Source organism: Herpailurus yagouaroundi, unplaced genomic scaffold (genome assembly GCF_014898765.1).
Source record: "Herpailurus yagouaroundi ecotype Mexico unplaced genomic scaffold, PumYag 77, whole genome shotgun sequence".
Taxonomy (NCBI): Eukaryota; Metazoa; Chordata; class Mammalia; order Carnivora; family Felidae; genus Herpailurus; species Herpailurus yagouaroundi.
Genome location: NW_024412388.1, coordinates 48,880,921 through 48,906,905, shown reverse-complemented (window position 1 = coordinate 48,906,905; position 25,985 = coordinate 48,880,921). Strand labels below are relative to the sequence as shown.

The 25,985-nt window shown below is 38.8% G+C and overlaps 1 long non-coding RNA gene across 1 annotated transcript; it reads right to left on the bottom strand.

Moving 5' to 3' along the window:
* Window positions 1-9,192: 9,192 nt before the first annotated feature.
* LOC121027218 (uncharacterized) lies at window positions 9,193-25,027 on the bottom strand. The gene is made up of 3 exons (XR_005788610.1): window positions 23,023-25,027; window positions 12,761-12,884; window positions 9,193-10,076 (listed from the first exon to the last, which is right to left on the bottom strand). It is a non-coding gene; the product is annotated as an uncharacterized LOC121027218 (long non-coding RNA).
* Between the last annotated feature and the right edge of the window lie 958 nt (window positions 25,028-25,985).

The window sequence follows — 25,985 nt, the reverse complement described above, 5'->3', positions numbered from 1 at the left end:
TTGCGTTGGTTGCCTTTTAGTTTTGTTGACTGTTTCCTTTGCAGAGCAGAAGCTTTTTATCTTCATGAGGTCCCAATAGTTCATTTTTGCTTTTAATTCCCTTGCCTTTGGGGATGTGTCAAGTAAGAAATTGCTGTGGCTGAGGTCAGAGAGGTTTTTTCCTGCTTTCTCCTCTAGGGTTTTGATGGGTTCCTGTCTCACATTCAGGTCCTTCATCCATTTTGAGTTCATTTCTGTGAATGGTATAAGAAAGTGGTCTAGTTTCATTCTTCTGCATGTTTCAGCATCTATCTTCTAAGAATAAGGACATTCTCTTAAGATAACCGTATATAATTATCATACTTGGGAAATTTAAATTTAATATTATTATTTAATTTGCAATCCTTCTTTACATTTGCCTAATTGTCCCCCATCTCCCCCCTTTTTTTCCCTCTGGGATCCAGAGTCAAGGATCATCCCTTGTGTTTATGGCCATATCTCTTTTATCTCCTCTAATCTAGGTTCGTTCCCCAGCTGGGCGCATGCACGCACACATCCAAGTATGCACTGTGATATTTCATGACAGCAACATTTTTGAATAGTCTAGTCCAGCAAGATTTGTCAGATTTTTTCTTCATAAGATTTATTTCATGATCATGTTTAGCAGAGATTATATTGTGAGCTCAGTGCATCACTTTGGCAGGAAGATGGTATTGGATTGTCCAATTATGGGGGGTGTTAAATTTTATCATTTGGTTAGTATGGTGTCCATCAGATTTCTCTATTGTAAAGACATTTCTCCCACTGTAATTAATAAGTAATTTGAGACTGTGTGAATATATGATTCCTCAAAAGTTTATCACACACTGCTTTTAGCATCCATGTTAATTACTGCCTGACTTAATTATTGCTATGGTGGTCATAAGATGGTGATTTTCTATTTCTGTCATTCCTTTATATCTATTAGTTGGTACTATTCTATTTTTTATAATAAAAAAAGTTTTCCTCTTCTGTCCATACCCACCTTTATTTTTCTAAGTATAAATATGGATTCATGCATTTATTTTTATTCAATGTGATATAATCCATTCTTGTCACTATTCATTTTAATCATCAAACTGTCCCAATTTCAGCCAGTGGGAACACCTTCAAGTTGGTCTCTTGTCCTTTCTGCATCCCTCCCCTTCTATGCTTCCTGGGACAAGATGTTCCAGATTTCCTTGGTGTTTTCCTGTCCCTATCCTGGAATCAACCATTTCTCTAAGGGACCTTGGCTCCATTTTGTGAGGAATGACGTTTAGTATGGCTGAATTTCTGTAACCAAACCAGGTTCTATTTTATAATTATAATTTCATTCCTCAGACATTAGATTTTAGTTCCCTGTTAAATAAGGACATTTCTGTAAAAATTTAATATTGAACCTACTAGTCATTTATTATACTTTAGGGTGAAAGTATTACTCCATGTACTTTATAAAGGATAGGAAGCCCAGGGAATGACAACACTGGACAATGGAGGAGTGAGAGGGAATAAAAGAAGGCTGGCGATAATTTTTTCTTTCCCAGGCACCATCACACATGGCATAAATTCATTCTCACACAAATCCTTATTTCTGCAACTGAGGAAGTAACCTGCTCAAAGTTGCCATGTGTATGGCAGATATGCCAGAACTCACCCCCTTTTTAATTTAATCCTAGAAACCTCATCTGTACCTTCTCCTACACATGCCATTTTGCAAGCCAAACGTGGAGGTCCATGAGCTGAGAAGACAAAGTTCAACCTCTTCAAGGGTTGGGAAAGGCAAGCTGTGAACATGCTGCCTTCCTATTTCACTTGAACTTATTCATTGTGACTTACATGTGCAGCAACCCTCACAAACGTTGTCCTTTGGTTGAAAAAATACCTTCAAGTGTTTCTACAGCTCAGACTCAGGAAGTCTGTGGGAAACAATTATATTTCATTTGCTTTCGGTGTTGATTAAAAATAACAGATAAGCATCTCAAATTGAATGCTGTCTCGGTTGGATTATTCTTTACAAGTATTACCTATTGCCAGAAGTTAGTGCTAGCGGTGGGAAAGCTTGTTGCGGGCTTGTAAGGGAGAACTGAGGCAAGCTGCCTGAAAAAGAACCTTGGGTACAAAGCCCAGAAAAACATGTTTTTCTCCCCCTTCTTCTTATTACCTTGGTAAGGTTCCTGAACTCTCTTGGTTCCCAGTTTCTCACTATAAATGGGGATAATAATAGTTTGCCTGCCTGAAAAAGGAAGCAGGATATCTAGGGCAATGTCAACAACCACATTTTAAGTGCATTCTATGAATAGGACATTTCCTTTCACATTGGAAATGTGGAGAAATATAAGGCAGAGTCTCTACCCTCACTATGCTTACCTTGTAATTAGGGGTGCTGGACTTGCACATAAAAAAGTCAAATAAACCACACAGAGAATAGTTGTAACAGATCATGTGAGTGTCAAAGATGAGAGAAAGGATCAATCACCAAGGATATTATAAGCTTCTCAATTTAAGATAATAATAAAATACAACTTTCTCTTTTTTCCTACCAATGTTCTAAAGAAAAGAAAGAACATGGAGGGAAGGAACCAAAGGATCAGTGAAAAGTGAAGGGGTGAAGGGAAGGAAAAGACATAGAAGGAGCAATAAAGGTCACTGCATAGGTAAATATCTATCAGTATTTTAATTTGGAATTCCTTAGTTTTCTTATATGATTTAAAAAAAACTGTAAGATAATTATAAATCTATGTTGATGGGCTCACAATGTATAAAAATATAATCTGTGACAATAACAACATAAAGGGAAGGATGGAATTGTATAGAAGAAAACTTTTATATATAATTGAAACTAACTTTTTTCTCATTCAAACTATATCTCTATAAATTAAATTGTTAATTGTAATCCTATAATTAGATGGTAAACCACTAAGAAAATCACTTAAAAATGTGTAGAAAAAAATGAGAAAGGAATCAACATGGTATGCTAGAAAATATATATTTAACACAAAAGAAGGCAGTTATGGAGAAAATGAGGAAAAAGAAAAGATATAAGACATGTGAAAAATATATGGCCAAATAGAAGTCCTTCTTTATCAGTAACTGCATTAAATGTAAATGGAATAAAACTCCAACCAAAAGGCAAATAATGGGAGAATGGAGTAAAAAACATGATTCAGTCACATGCTATCTACAAGAGGCTCACTTTTGGTTCAAAGAAAGCTAAGGTGACAATTAAAGGATGTGAAATATACTCCATGCAAATACTCACCAAAAGACAGCTGGATTGGCTATATTAACATCAGACAAAATAGAGTTTAAGAAAAAAATGTTACAACAAACAAAGAAGGACATTACATAATGACTAAAAAACCTATCAAGAAGATATACCAATTATAAACACAAAAACCAAGTCCCAAAATATGTGAAGCAAAAATTGACAAAGAAAAAAATAGAAAGCTCAACAATAACAGTAGGGCATTTATATACTCCACTTTCAATAATGGATACAACGATGAGACAGAAGATCAACAAGGAAACAGAAGACTTGAACAACACCATAAGCCACCGAGATCTAAGAGATATATATAGAACACTCTACCCAACAGCAGAATATACATTCTTCTCACGTGCCCATGAAACATTCTCCAGAAAAGACCACACCTTAGGCCATAAAATAAATCTCAATACATTTTAAAAGACTGAAGCCATACAAAGCATTTCCTCTGACCACAATAGAACAAAATTAGAAATAAACTACTAGAAGTAGTAAACTACTAGAAGAAAACAGAGGAAAAGCTCATGAAATCTGTGTTTGGCAATGATTTCTTGCATATGATTCCAAAAGCACAAGCAACACAAGGAAAATTACAAAAGCAATTAAACTAAAAAGCTTCTGCATAGCAAAGGAGGTAGTCAGTAGAGTGAGAAGGCAAACCAAGAATGAGAAAAATAGTTTAAAATGATACAGCTGATAAGGGATTAATAGCCAATACGTGTAAGGAATTCCTACAAATCAGCAGCAAAAATAAATAAATAAATAAATAAATAAATAACCTCATTAAAAAATAGGCAAAGAACTTGAGTTGACCTTTCTATAGAGACGGTGTGCAGTGGCCAACTGGTTTATGAAAAGATTCTCAACATCACTAATCATCTGAGAAATGCATGTCAAAATCACAACGAGATATCACTCACATCTGTTAGGATGTCTATTATGTTAAACAAATAACAAATGTTCCTAAGAATATGGAGAGACTGGAGCCCTTGTACACTGTTGGTACATGTAAAATACAAAATGGTGCAGCCCCTGTGGAAAACATTATGGAGTTTCCTCAAAGAAATTAAGATTAGAATCACCATCTGATCTAGCAAGTATATATCCAAAGGTATTGAGATTAAGACTTCAATGAGATATATGCACTCCCACATTCATCACAGCATTATTTCAACAGCCAACATATAGAAGTAACTTAAATGTCCATCAACAGACGAATGTAGTGTATACATACAATGGAATATTATTCAGCTTTAAAAAGAAGGAAATCCTGCCATATGTGGCAACATGGATAAGCCTAGAGGACATTATGCTGAGTGAATTAAGCCAGTCACAGGATTACTGCCTGATTCTACTTACAAGAGGTATCTAAAATAGACTCTTAGAAACAGAGAGTAGAATGGTGGTTGCCAAGGGCTGGACAAAGGGTAAAATGGGGAGTTGCTGTTTAATGGTTACAAAGTTTCAGTTATGCAAGATCAATAAGTTCTAGAGATCTGCTGTACAACACTGTGCCTATAGTTAACAATACTGTAGTTTGCACTTAAAAATTTTTAAGAGAGTAGATTTCATGTTTAATGTTCTTACTACACATGCGTAAACACACACACAAATCCTTTTGGAAGAATAGAGAGAGGGAGAGAAGGAGGAAGGAAGAAAAAAAAGAACAGGAGAGCTGGCAAATTCACAAATATGTGGAAATTAAACACATTCTTAAACAATGAATGGGTCAAAAGAGAAGTCACAGAAAATTAGAACATACTGTGAGAAGAATTAAGGAAACACAACACCAAAACTTAAGTGATTCAGTTAAACAGTGCTTGCTCAGAGGGAAATTTATGGTTCTAAATGCCTACATTTTAAGGAAAGAAAAATCTTATATCAATAATATAACCTTCCCAAGCAACTAGAAAAGAAAGAGCAAACTAAACCGAAAGCAGCAGAAGGAAGAAAGCAATAAAGATCTGAATAGAGAGAAATGAAATAGAAAATAGAAAAAGAAGCGACGCCTGGGCGGCTCAGTCAGGTAAGCGTCCAACTTTGGCTCAGGTCATGATCTCATGGTTCGTGAGTTTGAGCCCCACGTCGGGCTCTGTGCGGACAGCTCAGATCCTAGAGCCTCCTTCTGATTCTGTGTCTCTCTGCCTCTCTCCCACTCTATCTCTATCTCTCTTTCAAGAATAAATAAACATTAAAAAAATCAAAAACAAAAAGAAAATAGAAACAGAATAAATGAAATAAAAAGTTGGTTCTTTGAAAAGGTAACAAAATTACCAAACTCTACTGTTTAGCTCTACTAATTAAGGGGGGAATAAAACTCAAACTACTAAGGTAAAAAATGAAATGGGACATTGCTGTTGACTTTATAGAAATAAAATTATTATAAGAGAATACTATTAACATTTTTAAGATGATATTTTACATCATTTTGTTAAGCACACACAGCCCCTAGAGTACACACACAGCTGACACGTAATGATCTCACATAGAACTGCCATTTCAAGCCACATGCAATTATACCATGCTCTTTTACACCTGGGCCATTGCCAGCAAAGCCTGGAAGTGTATTCTTTTTTTTTTTTCTTAGTTTTAATTTAAATTCCAGTTAGTAAACACAGTGTAATATTGGTTCCAAATGTACAATGTAGTGATTCAACACTTCCACACAAGCCTGCTGTTCACCACGACAGGTGCACTTCTAAATCCTCATCCCCCACTTCCCCTATCCCTCCATTTACTTGTCTCTGGTAACCATCAGTCTGCTCTCTATAGTTAAGAATTTGCTTCTTGGTTTCCCCCCTCTCTCTTTTTTTCCCTTTGCTCATTTTTTGTTGTTGTTGTTTCTTAAGTTCCACATATGAGTGAAATCATATAGTATATGTCTTTCTCTAGCTGACTTATTTTGCTTAGCATAATGCTCTTTAGTTCTATCCATGTCGTTGAAAATGGCAATATCTCGTTCTTTTTATGGCTGAATAATATTCCATTGTATATACATATATATATATATACATATATGCATATATCATTCACATCTTCTTTATTCATCAATCAATGGACACTTATATATCAACAAATTGAATAACCTAGATGAAATAGACAAATTCTTCAAAACACACAAACTACACACACATCAACTATCAAAACTGACTCAAGAAGAAAAATAGAAAATCTAAATAGACCTAAAATAAGGAGTAAGGAGATTGAATAAGGAGATTGAATCAATAATCAAACACCTGCAACAAAGAAAAGCTCAAGACTTGATGGCTTCACTGGTAGAGCTTACTGTTTGTTTTAAGACATAAAACCAATCCTTCTGAAAGTCTTCCAAAAAATAGAAGGAGGGAACACTTTATTCTATGAAGCCAGTATTGCCCTGATATCAAAACCAGACAAAGACATCGCAAGAAAATAAAATGGTAGGGCAATATCCCTTATGAATATAGGTGCAAAAGTCCCTAACAAAATACAAGCAAACCGAATCTAACAGCATATTTAAAGGACTATATCCCATACCCATGTGGAATCTATCCCAGGAATGCAAGGATGGTCCAGCATAGGAAAAACAATCAATATATTTTACCATATTAATAGACAAAAGGGAAAAACCCACACAATCATCACAATTGATGCAGAAAAAGCATTTGACAAAATTCAATAATCTTTCATGATAAAAATACTCAGAAAAGTAGGAATAAAGGCAACTTCTTCAACGTGATAAAGTGCATCTATGAAAATCCCACTCAGTGTGAGAGACTGAAAGCTTTCCCTAAGATCAGAAACAAGACAAGGATGTCTGCTCCTGACACTTCTATTCACCATTGTACTGGAAGTTCTAGCCAGAGCGATAAGGATGGAAAAAGAAAGAAAAGACATTCCAAATTGGAAAGGAAGAGGCCAAGCTATCTCTAGTCACGGATGACATGAATATATCATAGAGACAAGTTTTAAATTAAAAAAATTATGTGCGAATGTTTATAGCGGCACTATTTACAATAGCCAAAATGTGGAAACAACCCAGTGTCCACCAAGAGATGAATGCATAAATAAAATGTGGCATACATATTCAATGGGATATTCATCAGGAATAAAGTACTGATTCATACTACAACATGGAGGAACCTTGAAACATTATGCTGTGCGAAGGAAGCAAGACACTAAAGGCCATAGACACGGAAGGCCGACTAGTGGTTGCAAGGTGCTGTGGGGAGAGGGGAATGGCCAATGACTGTTCAATGGGTGTAGTGATTCTTTGTGGAATGATGAAGGCCTTTTGGAATTAGAAAGTGTTAATAGTTGCAAATTATTTTACCTCAATTAAAAAAAATACAGAAGAGGAAACATTTAATACTTCTATTTTATGCCCAGACTTGGGCTGGTAATTTTCCATCTGTTTTCTCGCTGATCCAAGTGGACATTTGTCCATAAAGAGGTCATGACTTAATTGAAGGGAATTTGCAAACTGGAATTCAAATTTCAGAATTTGCTCTAATTCCACCTCCTCTATGAAGCATCCCCTTAACACTCCTAAAACAGAAAAAAAAAAAAAAGGCTACATAGTATATAATGCTTCTCTACCCTCAACCTTCTGATATCTGAACATATTATGCTTTGGTTTTATTTTTACATTTGTTTTCTCTTACAATGTGACATGTTTATCATCTCTCTTAACTAGTCTATGAGCTCCTCAAAATCAGGACCTGTCCTTTGTTTTTACATTTCTGTGCTCAGCACATAGTACATGCTCAAGAAAGGTTTTCACTGGCCAGCTGGAATTTCATATTTGGTTCCTGTAAGCATACTGCGTTAATGGCTCCTAAAATACCCACGTCTGTTTCACTTGCCTGTGCAACACTCAGCATCTATTTCCCAGAATGAAACTAGGTCACATCTGGGACACATGAACAGTGTTAAGAAAAGTTCCCTCTGAAACACAAAACCCTTAAGTGTATATCAAGTATAACTGAGCTGATCATGCCAAAAAATTGTAAAGGATTAAAACATTGCTTCATTATTACATTTTTGGTCTTGGCTCTTCTACTTCATTTAATAAGTTTTATAGCAACAGAATGATTTACACATGTTGAAAATCAAAACAGGATGAAAATGGCAAAAAAAAAAAAAAGCAAAGTGTTTTACTTTATGAGTCTTTTTCTTTGTGAGTTCTCCCCTACACTGTGGTTATTTTATACAAGATCCGTCTGGTTATGGAGACACCTTGTACACAAAGGATCTAAGACCTCTCTGCTATCCTATAAAAAACATTCATCAAAAGAGAAAAAATATATATAGATATATATTATATACATAGGTATGTAATACACACACACACACACACACACACACACACACCAATAAAGAGGATCTGAGGAAGAGGGCCTCTCCTGATCAAGTCACATGTAGGATAGTTTATTAAGAGAAATGCGTGGGATGAGCTGACTTTGGTGGTTTCTGGGAATAACAACAGAATTTACTGGATGCCCACAAACCTTTTGTTGTGTCTGTGCTAGACCCCACGTACAATACATTTTGGGGGCACTGTTTCCTTTATTGTTTTAGTCATTCTTCAATTGACCCCCTTGTTTGTATGTGAAAAGGTGGCAAAATATTTATTTTCTGTTGACACATTTTTTGAAAATTATGCAATGGGTTCAGTGCTAAGCACAGAGCCTACTTAGGATTCTCTCTCCCTTTCTCTGTGCCTGTCCCCCACCTGTGATTTCTCTCTCTAAAAATAAATAGATTTTTAAAAATTAAAAAAAAAGAGGAGTTTCTGAGTGGTTCTGTTGGTTAAGCATCCGACTTTGACTCAGGTCATGATCTCACAGTCTGTGAGTTCGAGCCCCATGTCAGGCTCTGTGCTGAGAGCTCAGAACCTGAAACCTGCTTCAGATTCTGTGTCTCCCTCTCCCTCCCTGCCCCTCTCCTGTTCACACTCTGTCTCAAAAATAAATAAACGTGTAAAAAAAAGAAAATTGTAAATCATTCCAAAAAGTGGCTAGGCATTTGAGAATACTAGTCATTCCATTAATGATGTTATACCCACTCGCGTCCACTATATACCCAACTATATTAAATGGCAGAGAGAAAAATCATGCACTTGCCACATCATTTCTCTTTGAATTGCATTAAAACTGAGAACGATATTTTACATCTTAATACATGCTAGCATTTTGTTGTTGTCCAGACTAAATCAATCCTGAGTTTCTTTCTTCTGTTCACATTCCATATTAGGGAAAGGGGGTCATCTGATGCAAAGGATCTGATTCCTGTGTCTCAAATTCTTGTGACATCTGTTTTTTTTTTATCCTCTCTCATACCCCTTTGTTCAGATTTATCAGCATTTATTGAATATCTTTATAAACAGTGCCTGTGCTTGGCCTATAGTAGGGGCTCAAAACTGGGACTCTATTCCCTCCCTCTCTACCTTATTATAAATATTTATTTTATCAGTCAGGGGCCTGGCCAGAAACAGAATACTGTACATTCTCCTGTTGGATTCTGATGAGAATTTAATGGGCTATTTCTAGAAGTATGGATGCAGTTGAGGAAACCAACAAGTGATGAGAGGCGCCAGGCATCCAGAAGCTGTTACTACTCTTAGGTGAGGGGAGGCAGCAATATTTTGGGAGACTGGCATGAGCCAGTGCTATGGAAGGCTGCTGCCCATCAGAAGCTGTAGTTATAGAGGGAGCTACCATTAGGCTCTTGGCATTGCGGCGGTGGAGAGAGGTTACCTCTTGTCGGCTGAACCACGCTGGAAGCCAGAGGGCAAAAAGATCCTGGATGATGCAGTTTGCAGGGTCAACTCCTGGGAAGCAGAGAAGTGAGGGGAATTGATTCAGGTGACCAAAAGAAAAATAAAGAGCAAACTCACTTTAGAATTTAATTTCGAAACAATTCATGAAGCAGTGGTATCCAAATTTTACAGAAGAAGACATTGAGGTAGTCAAGTGTAAGCAATTTGCTGAAAGTCACATGACTACTAAATGGGAGTTAAATTCCTGCCTTCTAGTTCCACGTCTGTTCATTTTTTTACCAAAATGTCTGTCTTACACTTTCCCTATTGGACCTGCCTTACATTTTTGACAATGTGGATGTTACAAACAATTGTGATTCCCATTTTTAATTTAGCTACTAGGAAGTCCAGAGTCAAATTTTAAGCCCCGTTTGCTAAGGGTTGTGGGATTTTATGGCTTGCATTTCCTAGTGGCCTTCTCTTATTATTTGATCTTACTTTCCTTTTTCTCTGATTTCTTTATCTTTTTATACTAAATATCTTCTTCCATTTTTTTGAAGAGGTAAAAAATGAAGAAATGAGTATGTAACCACGGGCCTGTGCTAAATCAGCCTTTTCCCTAATCCAGAGCCATGACTCAGTGTATAGAGACTGCCAACCCCTCATCTCCACCCCTCACACACATAAACACCCGTGATCTTTGCTTTCGAGTTTGATTTTACCATCACAGTTTTATTCAACAAAGTGCCCCCCCCCCCCCAGCCACTACCAATCAGTTAGTACTGACAGGGCAACTGAAACCTATTTGCAGTGTTTACTGTAATATGACCGGTAAATTAACTGATAATACTGCAAGATATTTAATTTGGAAATGCCCCATGGAGAGAGTGGCTTCCGTGTTTAATAGCAGACATCCTGAAAGCCTTTTACTCAAGCTCACTGCATGTGATGAGAATCAGTGTAGTCTGACTGCTTCCCACACTGCAAATACCTTAGTAAAAGGCAGGATGAGCAACTATGTGAACGTATTCTCTCTCCAAATAATTAATTTTTCTTCTCCAGGCTCAAATTTGTGGCATTATTCCAAGGATATCTCAATGGTTATTAAAAAAAAGTGCTGTGCTATTTGTTTTTTTTATCATCCTAGATAAAGGCCTATTTGGCCTTATTAATAGAGTTAGCTCCACTAAAGTTGTAGGGTCACAATTCCATTAACTAACATCCTGAAGCAGCATTATGCCATTCAGGAGAGAGTGGAATTCATTTAAGCAATTCAGGACTTGGATTCCATTCAAGACCATTTAGCAAAAGCTCTCAAAGGACCATTATTTAAGAAGCCATGCCCATAAGATTATGATGGCACAGAGCAATATAACTAAAAATATTACTGATCATAGTAGTTTCTTAGAGTTCTGTAAGTATTTGTAGATATGTGTTTTCATATATATTATCTCATAACCCCAAAACAAAGCTTTAACAAATTTCTTTTTAACACATATATACTCTCTGTGTATGTAAATGTAGAATCAAAATAAGAGTTTGAGTCTGTGGGGAAATCTATCCAAATTCACTGACTGGCATCATTAACACGTTCTTTAACCAAATTGTTCAACTTTCATGCTGTTGTGTGAAACTCAGGTGCATTGGCTTGTGAGGTTTGATCATGATGAATGGCAATGCCTTTACTTAAGCTGGTAGCCTAAACATTTTCTCTTTCTCCCCCAAGTTTATGAGTTCTCCCCCAAGTCTCTCCCTCAAGTTTATGAGACTTTAACATTGACACAGATGTGGTTATTTCCGCTTCTCAGATACATTCTGTTATTTTATGTGTCTGAGAATTAAATTAATAAAATGTTTAGGATTCTGACCCTTTCTTTAAAAAAATTTTTTTATTTTTGAGAGAGAGAGAAAGAGAGAGAGAGAGAGAGCATGAGCAGAGGAGGGGCAGAGAGATAGGGAGACACAGAATCGGAAGCAGGCTCCAGGCTCTGAGCTGTCAGCACAGAGCCCGATGAAGGGCTCGAACTCACAAACTGCAAGATCAGGACCTGAGGTGAAGTTGGACGCCTAACAGACTGAGCCACCCAGGTGCCCCAAGGATTCTGACCCCTTGTAATGAGAATCTTCCTTGATGTTGTTCTTTTCCATGCTCTTTCCACTCGTCTATTTGTTTCAAAGATGAACAATGAGCACATCGATGATGTGTTTGCATTTTAAAGGTTGCTTTCCCATGTATCACTTCATTATATTTGTATGTAGTCCTGTGTAGCAGACATCATGATGCACACTTTGCCAGACAAGATATTCATGTTCTAGCCTTCAGAACTGGACAAGCTCTGGTAGGGTCCACTGACCCAATGGTGTCATAGTCATTGGTGTTCATCATTTATTACTGATTCAAAAATATCTGTTGTTTGTCTCTCTGTGTACAACACAATACCGGACATTGTGAGGGATACACAGATATACAGAACACCCAGAATATGTTGTCTATGCTCCAGGAGTAACTTAAAGGCAATATATTCCTTCCTACCCTCAGGTCTTCCCACATGCTGTTTTCTTTAGAAGATTCTTCCTAACCCTAGCCCAGAACACTCTTCTGAACTTTTCTGAACTCTTCCTGATTTTTTTGGATCTCCATGATGAGGTACTAGGCTGTATTCACTAGTATATTCACTGTCACCAGCACAGTGCTTGGTGAATGGCAAATATTTCGTCAGTATCTGTTGACTAATTGTGTGAACTCAGCATATTACCTTAGTATCTTGCTGTCCGTGTGATAATTATGGTCTCTTGCTGCCCCAGTGAAGTTACAGCTCACATTTCTCTTGCTCTCAGAGTCCTTATTGCCACTTATGCTTCTGACTCTCAAATAAAATCCTAAAAAACAGATGATATACAAGGTCGCAAAAGTCTTTCCCTAGGACAATTTGTACTGAAACTCTGCCTGGGCCCACTGTCAGTCTAAAATAGGAAGAGCTGATCAGAGAAAACACTGGGAACTCAACAGAAAACCTGATAGAATTCACCAGTTAAATAAAAAATTAACCAATTTCTCACTTTTTCCTAGAAATAATAGAATCATAAATTATATCCTGTTTGCAATTCCAGAGTTTCAATTACACGGTTAATATTCAGCATATAATAATCCATGACAAATTTACAATAAACTTATTTCTTTAAATGACCAAAACATAAATGTAAGAGATTTAATAGACAAAATGCCATATCTCCATTATAATATTCTGAAGTTGTTATATAGATATTAAGAACTATTACACATATTTTTAACCCTATGCAACTTTGGTCATTATCATCATCATCCTCGTCGACATCATCATCATCATCATCTTCTACTCAAACATCTGTACATTTTTGGCATGGACATTGGGCCTGGCACTTAGTGTGTGTTCAGTGCTTTTGAGATGAATGCATATTCATATACTATGACTGAGAATTCACAAGAACTTTATGGTACACAAAGAAAACAGTTTTCCGGCCATTATTCCATTTGAACCCCATAACAACCCGATGAACGAGGTATAGGAATGATTACCAACTCTTATGTTAAACATGGGGAGTGGGAGTGGGGATTGATTGATTTGTCTAAGTTCAGTCACAATTATTATTATGTGGTATGTGTAGAGGTGCCATCATACCCAAGTCTTGAGACCAACTCCCAGCGCTCTGCTGGCTTGACTTTCAAACGTAAATTTATGTATGGGGGAAGCAGGTGAAAATTCCGTAACATGTTAAATGGTGCTCAGTACAGTTTTGAAATATCAAAATAGAATTGGTGTGATTTCTTAAATTAGAGACTCATTAATCTAAACAGACAGATACACCATTGAAACAAATTTAGGACCTGAAAATAATTGAATACATTGTCTTAGGACTAAATTTAGAGGAAACCACAGGGTGTGTGGAACAAAAACAACCATGCTATTAGTGAACTGTCAGCATCTCTTAGTCCGAAGGAGTGAATAATTATCACAAGAGAAAAGGACAAATAAAGCATAAGTAAGCAATGGTTGTAACAGTGTTCCCCTGGGGATAATTATTTGTCTTTATTGCATTCTATAGATGATGTAGAACCTTCTATTTTCATTTTTATAGTCATATTTGATGTGTGCAATTTAAAAGTTCGCTTTTTAATAAGCAAATTATTTTCTTAATGTGTTTTATACTTGGTAAACATTTAGATTTTACATAAGACACTATAAACATTTTTAAACAACTAGCGCCTCATTATTTAACAACAGACCATTGTTTATTCATCTGGCACAACAATCAATAAACATCTAATAACTTTGCAGTAATTAGAACTGTTCAGAGAAAGAGAACAACCTCAGGAGTTCCATGTGATTGGAATCTTCTGGGTGAGGCTGGTAGTGGCGTGAAGGAGAAAATTCCTGCTTCAAGTAATAGGATGGGTCTCTTTATATCTTTAATTCTTACAAAGTATGTAACCGTCCTTATGTCAAAGGAGGTCTTCAATTTGCTTGCAGTGAAAGTACAGGTATTTATGATAATAATAAAAAAAGCCCCACAAGAACAACCCAGCATTCTCTAAAGGTAACTAATTAGTGAAAGAGAAGGAGAGGAGAGAGATTTTATTATGAATAATTTATTATGAACTCAGGAAAATATAACTGTGTAGAAAACATAGTCGTGAGCTTTTTAGCAACTAGGTGAAAAATAGAGAAACATTATCCCTCATAGGAGTGTATGTTGTAGATGAGGACTTGGTGAAATTCAAAACCCAGAAAGTAAGGCTATGGTGTGGACCAGGTGCAAATCTTCCGGAGGATGACTGCCCCCAGAGAAAAGCTTATAGGAGGTGTGGTGCGGTTGCTAAGGAAGGTGATTCCTACCTCACATGGCCCTACATTTCTGTGGAAAAAGGATGCATCTCTCTTCTCTACTTAAAACCCTTTGATGGCAATCCATTGTATTCATGAAAAAATCGGGAACTTTTACCATGGCCTTCAAGGCCCTACATGACCCAGCTTCTGCTCATTTGCTTTTTCCCTGAATTCCTCTGCTCTCACCATGATGGGTCTGTACCAATTGGTCAAATGCGTTGAGTTCTTCCTACTCAGTGCTTCTTCAGATGCTGCTCCTTCTACTGGAAGTACTCTCTTCCCACCCTTCCACCTGGCTAATTTCTATTCATTTAATAGATTTTAAGTATTCCTTCTGCAGAGAAGACCACACTGGCCTCCACCTCACTCCGTTTGTGCTAAATCACACCGACAACTCTTTTACATGGTATCTGGCATTTTTCATTGTTTCTGGCACTAGAAACAACCTATTTGTACTTTTATTTCCTTAAAGTATACACACGGGTTAGTATACACCCATACATATATTTTCTAGCTCTTTCCACTGAAGGCCTAGAAGTACATCTAGCTCCAGATCTTGGTTTCTAATACCTTTCTCCAATTAATGGAGCCAGGGATCCTTGGAGAAATGGTTGATTCTAGGGCTGGGGCAGAGAAAATGCAAGATGAGTCTGGAGCATCTTGTAGTGACAGGAAGCAAGGAAATGCTTTAAAAAATGGTGATTCATGAAAAAGACACAGTGGTCAACCTGCAAGAACTCCCAAAGACCAAAGCTGGGGTGGTTTGAACCAGAAAAGAAGTAATGACTATTGGATTATAACTTAAAGAATAAAATCAACATCCATGAATTCATACTGATATAAAGGACCGAGTAAATAATCAGAGGAGGAACAAATGTTTCTTACAGGACAATTACAGAAAATAAATGCACCTCCAGGAGGTAGAACTGTATTCCTCTCCCCTTGAATGTGGGCTAGATTTAGTCACTGACTTCTAACTAACAGAGTATGAAAACACAAATATAGGAACTTTACAGTCAAGAAATCTGACATGCAGTCCCTCAACTAAGAGATTAAGGTTAGTATCACCAGTGATAAATCACATTTATAGCATGCATCCTTGACATGATGTGATGAAAAAGACACTCCACCCTTTAACCCATCCAAAAAATCTACAACACCAGCCTATTAGGAGAAAATACCAGGCAAACCCATGCCAAGGGACTTCCTACAAAATACCTGACCATGAATTTTCAAAGGTGTCAAGGTCATGTAAAACATGACCTGAGAAACTGTCACAGACTGCAAGAGACCAGATGTGATCATGATATTGTCTATTACAACACAGTTAATAGTATTGCACCAATGTGGATTGCTTAGTAGTGATAAATATGTTATGGTTGTGTAAGATATTAGCACTAGGGGACAAAGAGGGAAATTTCTGTATTGTCTACAACTCTCCTGCAAACTAAAATTATTTCAAAACTGTTTCAAAAAAGGTATTTTAAAAACATCTGCTCCGTTAGCAGGAGTCTCCTGTCGTGATCACCACTGTATGCCCATTTCGAGAACAGGGGTGCGTGCTGGATAAAACTTTGGGTTCTGGGGCCTGGCTCCGTGTTTGATTCCTGGCTCTAACACTGGTGGGTCTTGCTGTCAGCAAGTTTTGTAAGCATTCCATGTCTCAGCTTTCTCATCTAAAAAAGAATGCAAAGTGGTTGGAGAATCGGAGGCCTTAATATGTGTAAAACATGGGGGCGCCTGGGTGGCTCAGTCGGTTGGGTGTCCGACTTCCGCTCAGGTCACGATCTCGCGATTGATGAGTTTGAACCCCGCGTCGGGCTCTATGCTGATGGCTCAGAGCCTGGAGCCTGCCTCAGATTCTGTGTCTCCCTCTCTCTCTGCCCCTCCCCCGCTCATGCTCTGTCTCTCTCTGCCTCAAAAATAAGTACACACTAAAAAAATGTAATATATGTAAAAGATGTACAGCAGTGCAAGTTATCACTGATGTAATTCCCATTTAATGTATCAACACTGACTGAGAGAATGAATGATGGGAGGTTTTCCTTTTTGTTTTTGTTTGGTTAAGAGTGAGTCACAGTTCCCTCGACATCAGAAAGAGTTTGGAGAAGAGGTTCAGGGGATGGAGTAGGATGAATGGAATGGGGCTCCGTGAGGCACCATAGATGGTTGGCATCAGGATGGCAAGAAGCGTAAGGCTAAGCTGTGGGGAGTGAAGCATGGAGCAAAGTTGACACGGAAGTGTGTCTGATTGGCCAACAAAGAGGAGCAGTTAGCCTCTCTGGGCACACCGCCCTTCCTTAAGTTCTCCACTCTTCCCCGCTCTGCTGCGTGTTTGCAGGGGTCTGACCCGTGCACGCTGCACTTCTCAGCCTCCTACTTCAGCTGGTTTCAGCTGAATGTGACCAAGGGGACATACTGGTGGGAGACTGGAGAGTAAGGGAGAGGCCAGAGGTTTTCTCTCCTTCCCTCTCAGTCTTGGGCAGCAATTCTAGCAGCAGCCACATCTCTTCTACAAACAGTCCTTCCACAGTCTCAGCTTTTGGCCAAGGGCCAGTAACACCACCTTTTCTTCTGTCCCTCTGGTCTAGGGTCTTAGCAGCTTCCTTCTGTAATTATTCTCTGCGTTGCCTCACTGTCTTCTAGTTGGCTCTCAGTTCCTCTATTACCTACGTAGCTTATTCCCGGTTTTGAAATCCCTCTTAGGAATGCTCAGGTGGCTTCCATGTTCTGCTTAGATTCTGACAGAAACAAAAGGCATGATGCAACTCCCCGTTTTCCAGACCGACTGGAACCCTGGAGAAGGTTTTCCAGGGCTACCACAGACAGATACTGGTTGTGTCCCTAAGCATCAATTACATAGTCAGTGTGCTATGAACTTGCCTGGGCTTCAGGATATTTTGAAGTTTAGAAGGAGGTACTGGTGACAGCCTGTTTAGGATTACCCACACACCATGGCCTTCTGGGCAGTCCCACACAGAACTAACAAATTTGATGGAGGGGGTGGGGGGGTTTCAGAATCCCAGACACAACAACAGATCCAGTGACAGGTCCATCATGGGTTATGTGGGCTGAAGAGCCTCCCCTGCTCAGAAGTATGCCAGGGAATTGGAGCCAAACCAGGGGTATCCATACCATTCTAAGTTCTGTAAAATCTGGCTTATTCAGGCTGGGTCTCCATACAAAACAAAATGCTACTATCACCAGCATTTTGTCTCTGGTATTCATTTCAGCCACCCTCCACTTGAGTCCCTTGCTCTCAGTCCTCCTTATTTGGACCTCACCTAGCTCTCGGGGATAAGACGTGGGTTGGCCAGCTATCCTACCCTGAACCTTGGTGTCTCTCCCAGGACATCATTCTGGCATTGTCTTCCAGCTTCTCATACATCCACCACTTTGATGAAGGACTCTCCTTCTGCAACCCCATTTAGGACCTCACCATGGTCTTCCTTTTACTTTATTTTGTCCTTGAAAATAGGAAACCAAATGAAAGGCAGGATGGGAGAGCTGGTGATGAGGCTGGCAGCCATAGTCAGGCTTGAGTAAAGGAAAGAGGGACAGAAGCAAACAGCTGGCTCGGAGGCTGTCAGGTGTAATTGGACTCTGAGAGGGGCGCCTGGGTGACTCAGGTGGTTAAGCATCTGACTTTGGCTTGATCTCACCATTTGTGAGTTCGAGCCCCACATCGGGCTCTCTGCTGTTAGCATGGAGCCTGCTTCAGATCCCGTCTCGCTTTCTCTATGCCCCTCCCCTGCTTGCTCTCTTTCTCTCTCTCAAAAATAAAATAAATACTTAAAAAAATTAAAACAAACAAACAAACAAACAAACCTAGACTCTTAGAGTGGAAGATGTGAACATGTATGGGAAATCCAAGAGATTTCTTTTAAAGGAGGAGAGGAATAGTAAAAACGTTCAATTATAAAGACACACTACAGCTTATAGTGTAAACCCCAATCAGATGGTTAATAAACATCCTCGCCTGTCTAAGGAACAGCAGCAGTGACAGGTTTTTCTAGGGTGAGGGAGCTTTAGCTTCTCTACAACTTCCACCAGCTTTCCCCCTCAGTTCTTTGATCTGAACATGTGACATTTTCTCATTCTTATGGAGAAGGCTCTGCAAAAATAGGTTTAGGACAAGCCTGCTAGGCTCTCCTTTCCACCATATTGAGCCCCCTATGAAATCCCTATATAGAAATTCTAGATTCCCTATTGAAAGTAATAGTTTATGTCTATCGAATATTGACTACTGTACTTAAAATGTATACTTTACTTTTATTTTTTAAATGTTGGTTTATTTCTTTTGACAGAGAACGTGAACGAGTGAGAGCAGAGGAGGGGCAGGAGAAAGGGAGAGAGAATCCCAAGCAGGCTTCTCCACAGTGTCAGCACAAAGTCCCTTGTGGGGCTCAAACCCACGAACTGTGAGATCATGACTTGAGCTGAAATCAAGAGTCAGACACTTAAGTGACTGAGCCACCCAGGTGCCCCTAAAATGTATACTTGATTTTAAAACATGACCATGAGGTACCATGTATTTAAAATGCTACCATTTAATGATTCTGAAGAACCAGTAATCTTATGCTATATTCCCAAATAAGTCACAATCATAAATGCCTTCTTCCATAACCTATAAAAATAAATCTAGCAGTATTCACTTCCTCACAGGTGGCTATTTGATGAAGAATAATGAACATCTTTATCACCACAGACTGATACTGAGCAGTTATCTGCAGAGTCTAGACAGCAGATCATTTTTAGCTAAGAGTCAGAAAGAAAATGTATCTGAAGTGTGATGTTGTGAAAAATGGGTTTTGCATTCATGCAGACCTGGTCTGAATCTTGGCCTCACTATTTACTAGCTCTGTGACCATGGGTCATTTATTTAACTTTGTGCTTCAGCGTATTTATCTGTAAAAAGACAGATAATAGTATGTCTCTTGCAGTGTTTTTTTAGAGGGCTAAGTAAGTGATACTGTCTGATATGCTATGTCTGGCATTTAGTGGCTTGTTACTGTTGGTGATGGTGTTTTTAAGTATATTTCCCGAAGGATATTCTCTCTTATTCCAGCCCCCTTCCGGAGACAGCATGAGGTTGGATCCATAGTTAGATTGCAATGGTTCTTAACGCCAGCTACACTTTAGAATTGCTTCAGGAGTTCTTTTCAAACATAACAATGATAGGCCATGTCACAGAGAAATTCACTCAAAGTCTCTGGAGGTGGAGTCCAAGCTCACTAGGGAATTCTAATACGCATCAGGGAGTGAAAAATCACTAGAACAGAGGAACCGTGGATCTGAATTTGCATGATGTGATGGTTAATTTATGTGTCAACTTAACAGGGCCATGGGATGCCCAGATAATTTGGTTAAACATTATTTCCTGGTGTGTCTGAGCGGGTGTTTTTGGATGAGAATGGATCTGTAGACTGAGTAAAGCAGATTGCCCTCTCAATGTGGGTGGGCATCATCTAATCTCTTAAGGGCCTGAAGAGAACAAAAAAAGGCAGAGGCAGAATTTGATCCCTGCTGGACTGAGTGAGCTGGGGCATTGCTTTCTCTTGCTCTCCCCCTGGGCTCTCTTGGTCTTCCATCTAGAATATATCATGAAATTTCCTGAGTCTCCAGCTGGCAGAGAGCAGATTGTGGGACTTCTCAGCCTCCATAATTATGTAAGCCAATTCCTTACAATACATATCTTTATATATACATATACATTTATGTATGCATGTCTATATACATGTATATGTATATATATGAATATATCTTTGTCTACATCTATATATACTATTGGCTCTGCTTCTCTAGAGAACCCTAATGAAGGTAACATTCTTACGATCCTGAGTACTCTACAAATGTGAGAAGACTATCCATTCTTCTTCCTCTTTGGTGAGAAACATGGACCTCTGTTTCCCTAAAACCAGTAATTAAAGTTTGGTATCACCCTAGATTCAGGTCCAGGGTGGAAGGATTTGGCCGAATATATTTGCATAAATATAATCCTAGGTACCGTATGTTGCAGTTATCTAGAGGGAAGTATAAATTAAGTCATGTTTATATTTAGGGACCACTCATGGATGTTCATATTTTTGATATATGTATGTTAATCCATTGTAATCATTAACTCTTTTCATGCAAAAATTGTCCTATCTTTGGCCAGTGGAAAACACTTCATGTTGACTCTAGTGTTGTCTTAATATGACCTGATAGCACTTAGCCAATGTCAGCTACTATTATTATTACTTATTCTTATTGGTAGATGGACTGTCATATTCTTGAAAATGAAGGTTGTGATGAAAGTATAGTCTGAGAACTAATGATTTTTAAAACACCGAGTTAAGTTTTTATATAAATGCAAAAGGGTTGTGGGGAGAGGAAAATAATAAGGCAAGGTTTGAAAGGGGAACACATTGTTATCTCATGCTACATTTATAGGCATAAAGGATTTTTTTAACCACTTCCTTACCAACTCAATCACCTTTAAGACAAAGTCAACATTGTATTTATTTCCTGTAGATTTTATAACCTCCCAGAAGTTTCCTGGTAAGCCCCTGTATTAAAAAGAACAGGTGATATCAAGGCCAAATGCATGTTCCTGACATAAATAGCAGGAAGTCTATGAAGTGTTTGTTGTAAGAAGAGTAGGGCTGAAGCATATGCTTGAATATCTATAAGCACAATATGTTCTGCGGCACCATATAACACCTGTGTGGAACAGCCAAGCCATATGTTTCTGAAATCATACTTTAAAAATTACTACGTAGATGTCAAAAAGGAAAATGCACATTTGCACAAAAGATAAACATGTGTTTGCTATTAGCATAACTCTTTATGGTTTCCTGAAATCTTTTCTAATTGTAAAAGTTTTTATCTTGTAGCATATGCCAAAATGTCTTTTAAAATCATTAAAGTATAACCACCTAAAATCTTAGAAGCATATTGTCAAAAGGGTGATATTAAAATTTCTATACAACGTTGGGATTTAACCAGCAATACCTTTAATCCAACTCATGGAACTTAGTATTAAAAACTCCATGTGTCACAAAACAGCCAATGTTAGATCTATTATCCTCTGATATTTGCTTAGTCTCAAGGGGAGAATGTTTGACTCTTTTTGGCCGAAGACTTAAACATAATGTTAAGGTGGTCGGTGCTGTCCATGTGCCTATGTGGTTTGGGGTTAGAGTGAGCAGGGAGGGGATGTAAGAAGGATGAAGGAGATGTTTTCAGCCTGCTATATGTGGGTAGGGAGTTTTCTACATGCAGTATATAATAGAGGGGAGGAAGACTTAAAAGTTGGAATAAATGGAAATACTAGCTTTGAAAAAATCAGAAAGAAATGCAGGATCATTAGTAGTTGACATTTGCTTTCCCAATGGTTTGATCTATGGTGCTTTTAGACCCACAATTTTTTTTTTAATGTTTGTTTATTTTTGAAACAGAGAGAGAGAGAGAGACAGAAAATGAGTGGGGGAGGGGAAGAAAGAGAGGGAGCCACAGAATCTGAAGCAGGCTCTAGGCTCTGAGCTGTCAGCACAGAGCCCAATGCGGGGCTTGAACCCACAAACCGTGAGATGATGACCTGAGCTGAAGTCAGACACCTAACTGACTGAGCCACTCGGGCGTTCCTAGAGCCACAATTTAATTTAACTGAAAGGATAACTTAACTGAAAGACTTCTTAAAATGTGTTTCTAAATTGAAGTCTTCTTTGAGCCTATTTTTAATGACTAGCATAGACATTGATAATTAGTAACATTCATTTGGAAGACATTATTTGATAAAGCAGTGAATATAGTAAATTGACATAGTAAAGTAGTGAATAGCATTTTGTTTCTGTAATTAGGTAAAACAACCAAATTTCATTTAGTAGCCATTAATTTGCTGAGTAAACCTCCTAGTCACAGTTAACATGAAAGAAAACATTCATACAATTCTGGTCAAAACATTATGAACTCTTGGTTAATTAGGGTCCAAATTACTGGGGTGGTTCTATATGAGTACAATGAGATGCTCTGTACAAGACTTTGATGGAATAAGTCTGGGATATATGCTTCACAACTTTAACTTTGTCTCTCCCTTGGAGATTCACAGGGTACATAGCATATCAAAAGACTATTCTAAGATATTGTGTAATAACAAAGCCTGTTTAACTCACTGTGTCCCAAACTTAGTTGACCATGGCTCTTTTCTCCCAAGGAAAATCTGTTATGACAGAACCTGATTTCACTGGAATAGCAGCAGGCCCAGTCTCGGTGCATCATCAGGTCTCCAGGCCAGTCTTGGCAGTCCCTAATGGCAGCAATGCACAATCTGGCTAGTGAGACCTAAGGGGAAAAAAGATGGCATACAGAGAAGGTCTTATTATGCCTTGGATGCTGTTACCTGAAAAATAGATGCCTCTAAAGGTTGCAGCATCTTGCAATCAGAAAGTCACGCACTTTAGGTCAAGGCTAGGGGAAGAGAAGGAAAAAGCACTTGGATCTTTGATGCAGTGATTGAATCTGCAAGTTGACTTGATGACGGCCAGTCTCTATATTTCTTATAGAGGAAATAAACATCATGTAAGCTGCTATTGGGAAATCCCGGCTTGGAGTAAGGTAAGAGGGTGTCCTGCTGATTTCCTGGGAGATTGAGCATTCAGGGCATGCTTGAAAAGGAAGCATGATGGGTTGGTTGTTCAGAGCACAGACCAAGGGGATTAATTGAGCGATAAGTCTTTCCCTACGCAAGACTGAGCCTGCTGTTCTGATCATGGCAAAGTCAGCCTCATATGGGTCAGTGTGGCTCAAACAGTACGGAGTGTATCAGTAAGGATAGATTATGCTGAGGTAAGAAACAACCTTAAAATCTCAGTGTTTTCCACAACAAAAGTTTATGCCTCACTCAAGCTACATGTTCATTGTTAGCTAGTTGGGTACCAGTCATCCTCATTCTGGACCCCAGGCTGAGGGAGAATCCCCATCTGGAAAACTGTGAGTTGTACTGTAGCAGAAAAGAAAGCTCTGGGGATTTGTGCACTGATGACAAGAAAACTTGGTCCAGGAATAACACCCACCATTTCTCACAGCTCATTGAACACAACTGGTTATAAGGGGGCCAGGAATAGGAAACAGAACACCGTCAATTGCTATTACTCACATCAGAATGGTTGGCATAGCAATAGAAGTGTCTAGTCAGAAAGTATACCTGAGTACCTTAGATCCTTTCTGGGAAGTTTGTCTGGGCAAAAGTAAGGCCTAGGTTGGTGGCTAGAGAATTACAGGGAACTGGATTTGGCATTTGCTAAATGTTAGATAACGTATCTGGACTCTATCCAAGCAGCCTAAAATTCAAGGCAGGACACTAGCCCGAAGAGGAAAACTGGAGGGCCAATGAGACACTCAGCCTTGGTTTCTATTTGCTAAGTGCAGGGAGATAAGCTTTCCATATGGCTTAACTTAGAGACAGGATTTTCTGGAGCCAAGTGGGATGGGAAAGATGATTTTAGGTCAGGGAAGCAGGAAGGAGAATTTAACCAACCTATGGTTGAAGGAAGGCCAACGAGAGTTTCAGAAGTCAAATTTGAAGGAAGTAGTGAGGGCAGAAAAGAGAATAAGTAAACAAGGCCTGAGCACAGGAGGATTACAGGTGGAATGAAATGTAATGTGAGGCACGGTCTTTGACAAATGGTTTAGGAATAACGTAGTGAACCATGTGAGAAGAGTCAACACTTATGTTGCTTTGTGACCAGCAAAAGATAATTGCACAATTTCAAGGGATTGTGCCAGATTAGACAAACATGTATTTATATTTTAGGGGAGAAGCCTATGATTTGGTGAGGCTCCAGGTGCCCAGTTAGCCAATGGCAAAAAGATGAATTCCAGACCCACGGGCCATGGGAGGTAGGGCTGGTCTGAACTGGATATATATGGCCTGCCTCAGCATGGGTTACCTCAAAGGTGGAGCAGAGCTGAATCTTCAGGCAGAAGACTTTTAGTACCTATAGCTTTGCAGATCCCAGAAAGGCAAGGCTGGACAGATGTCAGCTTTCATCATTTCTAGATGAGCCTTTCCAGACAGACCTATGTTACTGGCATCCTTGGACCTCTTGTCATGCCTATCAACTCTGGTGCTCATTGGCCACCTGGTTCAAAATTTCTGTGAAATCTCTTTGGATGACTGTCCCCTCTCTTGAACCTGATGCTGGCCCCATTGTGCGTCCACAGGGACTATTCCAGATCTCCTGACATAGTAAGAGCTCAATAATAGTTGGTGGTTGATGACAGAACACAGAAGATTTACCCACAGAAAACGAACATTAAGTTGTTCAACTTGACCAGAAGCAACGCTTCTGGAAACTTGATAATATAAAAATGGATTGGATGAGGAGAAAAATTCATACCTGTTGCACTTCTATTTTACATCAGGCACGGTGCCAGGCACTTCAAAACATCATCCCGTTTATTCCTCACATCAGCCATGAGGCAGATTTTCTTTTCTCCCACTTTCTAGGATACGACACAGAGACTCAGAGGTTAACTGGCTTGCGTGTGTTCACATACCATGTCAATTAGTAAGTAGTGAAGCAGTGATCTGAAGAAGAACTCAGTGACTCCATGGCTCAAGGCCTTCTCACTTTACCACTGTGCTTGCCAACAGAAATAACACAGTACGTTCATCAACCAATGAGCATCAGAAAGGGCCTCCTAGATATTTATACATCTGCTAAAGAAGGGAACCATGGAGGAGAGAGCAATTAGCAAACTAATGAATCATCCTCTGTTGCACAAATAAGCTAATTGAATTTATTTAGGGAGAGGCAGTGTAGTGGTACCGCCTCCGTGTTTCAGCTACACAATCTTAGGCCGGTTGCTTATACTCTTGGAGCCATGGTTTTTGTGTCTTGTAGAGTGGGATTGTACTCCCTCCCAGGCCTCCCTCACCCAATTTATTATGAGGAGTAGCTGGGATGATGTATGCGCAATCAAGATGAAAACCGTCAAGAAATATTCAAAGGGAAGGCATCACTATTGGCTTTGCCTAAGTATCAGATATTAATCAATAAAACATTTTCCCTTTCAAATGTGTTAAAATTGTACAGCAGGGAGCCAGGCTCACCCCCGATTTTAATAAGAAAAC